The following is a 7,643-nucleotide window of genomic DNA, read 5'->3' as shown; positions in this document are numbered from 1 at the left end:
CGGGGGCTCGCCCCTCCGCCCCGGGGGGTTCCCTGCAGGATGGCTCAGAGCCCAGCCTGGAGGATCAGAACCCAGGAACTGAGCTCTCTGAGGTTCGGGGCAGGAAGAAGAGTCCGCGGCTTTTCAGTTCCGCCCCTTCCTGCAGCTCAGGCTCAGGGCTTCACCTGGCAGCTGGGCCCTGGGACTGGCAGGGGCCAACAGGGGACACAGGCCATGGAACAGTGAGGTCTCACCAGTGAATAGCAGCTGCTCGGTGGTCTCATGTGCGCTTTGTCACCCTTCTAAGTGTTTTCTAGGGCCTTGGGAGGGAAGAAATCTGGAGCTCAGTGGAGGGGCAAAGTTTGCCTTTGGCTCAAAATCATTGGAATCCAGAAAACTCACTTTTCAGGCATGCCGCTTCTCCAGAAGTCCCTCCAACGCCTGAATTGTTCCAGCCTTTTCCCATCAGCCTGGAGCACCTAACACGTGCTTGGGTCATGGCGATAAATCTGACCGGCCTCTTCCCCAGAGAGGGTCCCAGAGTTACACTGAGGGAAGTAGCACCTGTGCAGCAGAGCCCTGGTGCCTGCTATCATTGTTAGCGGCGCTACTTATATTTTAGCTTGGAAAACACCCCTCCATAGGATATGTGATCAGTGCAATATGGGACTATTTATGGTCCTCCAAGTGCTAAGGCCTTGCTTCTCCAGGATGGTCCAGTGACCAAATTATTATCAATTGAATTACAGACCAAGAAAGAAAAAAAGGCTGTATGTCGGAGATGCAATGTTCTCATTATGAAGGGTCCCTGTGTTGTTCCCATTACCGCCTCGGGTCTTGTAGGAAAAAATTAGGGAGGACCACTTGTACTAAGTTAACTGATTTCTCAGAAACTTTGCATGTGTGCTAACATAACAACTAAAAGTATGACTACTGTTATCTGAACTACAGAACTGTCTGATCCACACTGATGTGTCCTATGAATGTTTAAATTGTAAAAGTGTATTATACTTCAAATGTTTTGCATTTATTGCTCACTTATTTCAGATAAGAAGGGTTGCATGGTAGAAAGATAGCAGAGACCTGAGGTTAGCCCTTGCATTGCCAATAACTGGCTGTGTGTGACTCTGCACTGAGCCTGGTTTCTTCATCTGTATCGTGAAGAGGAAGGAAGAAAGGGAAATGATTGCTGCGGGCCATGCAGCTTCACGGAAGGTCCTGTAGTTGACTCAGTACTTGCAAAGGTGGTCCTGATTGGGCCACATGTTAATCATCCGCTCAAATTGAAATGATCTAGAAAGGAGACATTTCAGAAATCTGCTTTAAGCAAATGTACTCTTAAACCAACTCACAGAAATCATGCACACACTAACATCATGTATGATGCATGAAGCAAACTTTTCTAATATGTATTACATAATATTAGTGCCGTAAATAGATATCATGCCATATACAGTCAATAATCAACACATTAAATAAATCTAGAATCTGTTTAGCATTAGTGCTATAAATCAAAATAAATATGACCAAGGATCTTACCCTGGAGGGGAGAGACAGGACAGAAATATGTGGAAGAGTTCATGAAAAATACCAACCTCCTGGGAGAACAGGAGGTAGAATCTCATCCCCACACAGGCTGGTTACAGATGGTTCACTCTGATATTGTGAAGAGTCTTCACAATAGAACCCCAGACTTACCTTGAACTCCAACTCCACTGTAAATCAGACAGCTCAGCATTCCCCAATCACCATTTCCTACTTATATTCTTTACTTGCCTAGAATTCTTCAAGACCCACACTTCAAGTGGAACCTTCCTTCCAGATCCCCAGGCTAGGCACCCCCGCTTGTTTCAGTTCCTTAATCCACCCCATCCAGTTCTCTGAAATACAGATTCCACCTGCTCTATCACTAACCCCTTTCAGTTCTCTTTAGCCCAGTTTTGACTTCCTACTAATGTATGCCACATAATTTCTTTACACAGTATTTCTTCTCTAAAAACTATCATGTGTGCTAATCATTTCAAGAATATAAACTTCTCCACAATCATAATGTACAACTATCTCCATAGAAGATAGTTGTAGATGTTAGGCCCCTTGGATTATGTGTGCGTTCTCTTCCAACCACTTGCGCAAGTTTTGTGAGTGGAGGGTGGGAGGAATGCCCCAATCAGGAGTAGTTGAGGAGGAATATAGGATGGGCAGATAAATGTTAAAAAGAAGATCTATACTGAAACTCTGCATCCTTTTTGAAAATACAAATATCAAAACGTGGACTTCAGGATATTCAGTGCATTTTCCTTCAAAACAGAGAAACATGCCTGGCCAGTATAGCTCAGTGGTTGAGCATCAAGCTAGGAACCAGGAGATCATGATTTGATTCCTAGTCAGGGCACATGCCCAGGTTGCAGGCTCAATCCCCAGTGTGGGGAATGCAGGAGGCTGCCAATCAATGTCTCTCTCATCATTGGTGTTTCTACCTTTCTCTCCCTCTCCCTTCCTCTCTGAAATCAATAAAATATATATTTAAAACACACACACACAGAGAAAACACACTTGTAAAAAAAAAATGCTTCTCATGCACTGGCTAGGTGGCTTGGTTTGAGCATTGGCCCATGCAGGTTTGATTCTCAGGTAGGGCACATACCTAGGTTTCAGGTTCGATCCCTTATCGGGGTGGGTATAGGAGGTAACTGATCAATGTTTCTCTCTCTCTCTCTCTCTCTCTCTCTCTCTCTCTCTCTCTCCATATATATATATCACCAATAAAAACATGTCTTCAGATGAGGATTTTTAAAAATGCTATTTATCACCTGGCACATGTGAAGTATATTAGAAATAATTAAAGGTTACAATATAATTCTAAGGATTATATCAAAATGATAATAGCATACTCAATTATTTAAGGGATCATTATTAACTTGAAATCTAATAATATTCTACTCTTCCTCTCCTGTGTTTCTCTGATCATTAATATCTAACTAAATTAAAGTCTGTCAAATGCTTAACATACTTTTTGAAATCACTTTTGAGGTTCCATGATCCAGGCAATTTTTTATTCCTCTGTGAAACATGAGGTGGATTCCTATACAGGCTCACCCACAGGGAGAGTATACCCTGCTTATGCCAATTGGAATAATGAATAAATTGCATTCTGGTTTTATGTGGGAAAAAATGGTCTTTATGAATTACATGGAAAAAATTTTAAAAGTAGTCATATGGGAGTAAATTGGCAAAAATGTCCTCAAGAGAGGAAATTACATTCAGAAGAAACTTGACTTGGAAAGGCCCGGAGTGCTCATCTGCCACTGGTGAGTTCCACTTATTCTAAATGCCTTTCACGGTGTTTCTGATCAGCCAGCACTAGTCCTGGGTTGGTGAGCTGCTAATGAGAGGCCCAGAGTACTGCACAGAGTGGGGTGGTGGTGAAGGGCTTGAATTACTAAAAATTCTTCTTTAAAGTGACCTAAAATCCAGTTCCTTTGAGATTTGCCCTCTGGACTGATTGTAAAGAACTCTCTGCGTTCTGTAAGGAATTATGTTGTGGTTAAAACTGCAAGCTTCAGAGTCACAGAGTGTAAAAAGGAATCATAAATCTGCTGCTTCCTAACTTGGTGACTTGGGGAAAGTCACCCAACCTCTCTGAGACTAGCAACATCTGAAATGTGTAGAAATAGGACACGCGGTTGCTATAAGGATTATGTGAAAATTAAAGCAGGTAGCCCAGTGTCTAGCACAGTATACATGCATGTTTTATAAATAGTATCTATGTAATAACATTCTCTGAGTGGTGCGCTCTCAGTCCCTTCAGCTGTGCCATGTGGCATGACTGATCCCTGGAGTCAATCACACTGGAGTTTGGTGATGCCCATTTTAGGAGCCGTAACTGAACACTGGGCCCTAAACAAGGTCAGACCATCAGGCTACAGAGTGGTCCAGATGGCACAGGCATCGAAGGCCCTAGGCAAGCAGGCGAGCTGGTGGGAGGAGGAGCCTGCCTGGAGCAGAGTGAAGGAAAGGCTGGAAGTCCGGAAGCCATAGGCACGACTGAAGGGGTGCTGAGCGTGGACGCATAGCAAGTCAGAAGGCAGCAGCACACAGCGAGAGAGACAAACGCCTAGCTCTTAACTCCCAGAAAGGCCAGAGGAGCTGTGAAAGGTGGGTGTACAGGCCTGGCAGTCTTAGGGCAAAATTGTCCAAGTGACCTTAAAAGCAGGATGTATGAGCTGGGAGACCTGGGGTAGAGGTGAGGGCGAAGCTGTCAGTATCATCCAATCATTTATTGATTTTTTTTCTTGTGCTGGGCACAGAATAAAGTTTTAATCAAAACAACTTTAAAAGTGTAAAACTCTATACTTTATTTCTGACCATAAAGGAGCCAATAATAATAATGATAATAATAATTTAATACCTTTTACTTCCAAAGCATAGCACTATTTTTAAAATTTCAAAAATAAATAAAAATTTCATTGATTCTCTAGAGCTCCATTGTCCATCGGGTAGCCTCTGGTCACATTTGGTGATTTGAGTTTAATTAACTTGCAAAATTTAGCTCAGCAGTCACACTGGGCACCTTCCAAGCGTCCAATGGCTGCCGTGGCTGTTGGCGACTGTGCTGCTCCGCAAGGAGAGAGGACGTTCCTATCACCACAGGAAGCCCTGCTGGACGGGGGTGCTGGAGAGGGGCAGTCTCTGCAAGTTATGACCCTCCTGGGTCGCCCATCATTCCATGAACAGCAATTGCTTAATTATTGCACATTGGACCTGATTTAAAGCAAGTGCCCCAAAAATACGGAGTGAAAGGGACCCACATAAAAGCAGGCCTTGTAGCCAAATATTCGTCTTTTTTCCTCTGGTGTCCAGTCATCTTATTCATAGGCTGTCACAGGGGAAAAGAAACAGGAGACAGTGGGTGTGTTCTCTCAATGACATGATAAACTTCCAGGAGAAAAAGAGCAGACGGAAAAGGACGCACCTCGTGGTGTCTTAGAGGAGTGGAACTTTTCTGTTGTGAGGTAAAGTCTAGTGACTTTTGGTTGTGAATACTCTCTACACTTACCTCTAAAGAAGAAAAAGAATGATTTTTAATTGGAATCAAGAGGAGCAGAATTATAGGCTTTCTGATGAAAAGCATGGCCACCATGAAGTCTGTCGTGTGGCTTGCCATTTCAAAGCACTCAAAGATTTTGACACTGATTTTTCTCTTTGAGGTTATTTCTGAAAAATGTAACTTAAAAACGGTTAAAAAATAAATGAAATAAAAATAAAAATGATTTTCAGCAAGTGTTCAACATTACATTTTAGTTAAAGGTAGTGAAATTCTCTGTCTTTAAAACTGCTTTCATATGCTCATGGAAAGTTAGAACTAGAAGGAACCTATTTCCTTAGACCCAGATAGAAGGCCTGCTTTCCAGTGTTTTTTTCCAACTATTTTTAGATATAGCACCCTTTGTTCAAATAAAATGTCATCTAGAATCAGGACATAGAGATAGAGGGAGAGGGAGAGTGAGCACACACGTGCGTGCACACACAGCTGTTGTGTGGTTGAAGCTTGGTGATAGGAGGCCCAGATCTTCCACCCCCATTAACCCCCATAGCTGCCTTTAAGTGACCCTGTAGGACATGATTGTAAATCACTGGTTTCTTCCAGCCTCCGTTTTAGAGATGGAGACACAGAGACACCGAGGTCCAGAGGTTTAGATAACTTGTCCCAGCCCATGACTAAGTGGAGAGCAGGGAATTCCAACTCAGGTTTCTCCCAGAGGTCTTTCCAGAATACCCTGAGATGTAGCCGAGGGTCCAAACCAAAGCAGCCCTAGTCAGCAGAATGCATTGCTTCCTGAGAGCAGACAGGTCGGCCTGAGAAATGAAGGCAGCTTGTGAGCTCAGTGAAGGAAGCCTGAAGTGACAGGGCAATGCATGTTATAATGGTCAGACAAACAGGTTAATTCTGCTTCACAAAAAAGGAACCATCTCGAAGGCTAATTACTAACATTTATAAAGGACTAGAGGCCCAAAGCAGCTGTGGCTTCATCCCGAAGGTCGTCTGAAGGTCGTCCAGTCTAGCATATTATGCTTTTATTATTATAGATTCTCTGCCCAGTCACTCCTGCAAAGACAACTTGATACAGTGCAAGAAACACGGTCCTGAGAACAGATAGATTAATATGAATCCTGCTTGTAATACTTTCTTCATCTATGAAACAGGAATAATATTTGTTAAGAAGGTAGTTGTCTGTATTCAATTATTAATTTTATATATACATATATACATACATTAGAACAATAAATACTGACTTCTTCCCACTTTCCTAACAACTTTGTCATAGCATAAAATACAACTTTTTTCTAACAATTATATAGAGAAATTGTTTTTCTAGTATGTTTTCAAAAAGAATGTACTACCAAGAGACTAATTGGCATGTTATCTAACAAGATGTATTTCTTTGTTTTCTGTGAAGCCTGCATTATTTCAGGTGGAAAAGCAAACCCCACGATGGGAATAGAGTAGATAAAAATGTAATGGTTTCGAGAGCTGTTATTACTTTGCTCCTTTCTCTAGTAATTTATCTGAACATGGAGAACTGTTTGAGTTCTAAATCCCACAAACCAGATCCAGCAAGACCAGAGGAAGGAAATCACACACACACACACACACACACACACACACACACACACACACAGTAGACACATACACACACACACACACTCAAACTCCACAAAAGCCCTTATTCTTCTTCATAGTCTTTTTTTTCCATTGCTATAGTTGTCAGTACTAACAAACCAACATCCAGAGGAAAATCATCTGTAAGGTTTTTCACTTCATCCTTGCTAGTTAGGTACTAGTTGAGATACACTACAGCATCAGTTAGCATCATTCTCATTTGATCCAATAGTGATAAAAATAACTGACATGTAATTACATAGCAGGCCCATTGTACTCCCATTACTGTATTGATTCACCACGTAAGATAAAAACAAACCAACTTTGTTATTTACTTAAAATTGTTAAAATTTACCTTATCAGTTTTCAAAGTCACTTATGTAAACATTATACTACACAAGCACAACCTCGCAGCTGGAATGCACCAGAGGCCAATACCCCTTATATTACAGAGTTAACTGAATTCTGCAAATCAAGACTCTCAGTGTTGCATTTCCATCTAAGGTAATGACTGAGGAGTGAAAATATAGTACAAGTCCCAAAGGGATTTGTTCTATGTTTAGTCATTCAGGGAATTCATAATGACTAAAATTGACTATATTTCAGAAGATGGCAAAAGTATATTTGAATAATAAGATAATATCAATAATAAATGATAATATAGGCCTGCAAGTTTCAAAGAACTTCATGAATGTTTAAAATGCTTATTAATTTATTTCAGACTGATCAGCTTTTCTTCCTTATTACTCTGTTTTTTCACAAAGAATAGGGAAATAGGCTGTCAGAGAAAGACGAATATCACATGATCTCACTTATATATGGAACCTAAAGAACAAAATAAACTGACAAGAAAAATAGGACCACAGACATGGACGCATGAAACAGACTGACAATCTAAGAAGGAAGCGGGGAGGAGGGTGGGAAGCGATGATCAAAGACTTTATATACATATATGCATAACCCACGGCCACAGACAAAGGTGAGTTGAAGGCCTGGTGTCGTG

General features: G+C 41.5%; 1 long non-coding RNA gene across 6 annotated transcripts in view; it reads right to left on the bottom strand.

Moving 5' to 3' along the window:
* Positions 1-987: 987 nt before the first annotated feature.
* Positions 988-7,643, bottom strand: part of LOC107183389 — a 13,380-nt gene continuing 6,724 nt past the window's right edge. For 4 of the 6 annotated variants that reach the window (XR_001514182.1, XR_001514184.1, XR_001514181.1 and 1 more), the window contains one exon: positions 988-1,272. This is a non-coding gene — a long non-coding RNA (uncharacterized LOC107183389). Of the gene's footprint in view, positions 1,273-4,423; positions 5,038-7,643 lie in introns of those variants that run through there. The other 2 variants (XR_001514183.1, XR_001514185.1) reach the window with 2 other exon arrangements.

Source organism: Myotis davidii, unplaced genomic scaffold, assembly GCF_000327345.1.
Source record: "Myotis davidii unplaced genomic scaffold, ASM32734v1 scaffold980, whole genome shotgun sequence".
Classification (NCBI taxonomy): domain Eukaryota; kingdom Metazoa; phylum Chordata; class Mammalia; order Chiroptera; family Vespertilionidae; genus Myotis; species Myotis davidii.
The sequence above is the reverse complement of the archived record's forward strand: the minus strand, read 5'-3'. Positions and strand labels throughout refer to the sequence as shown.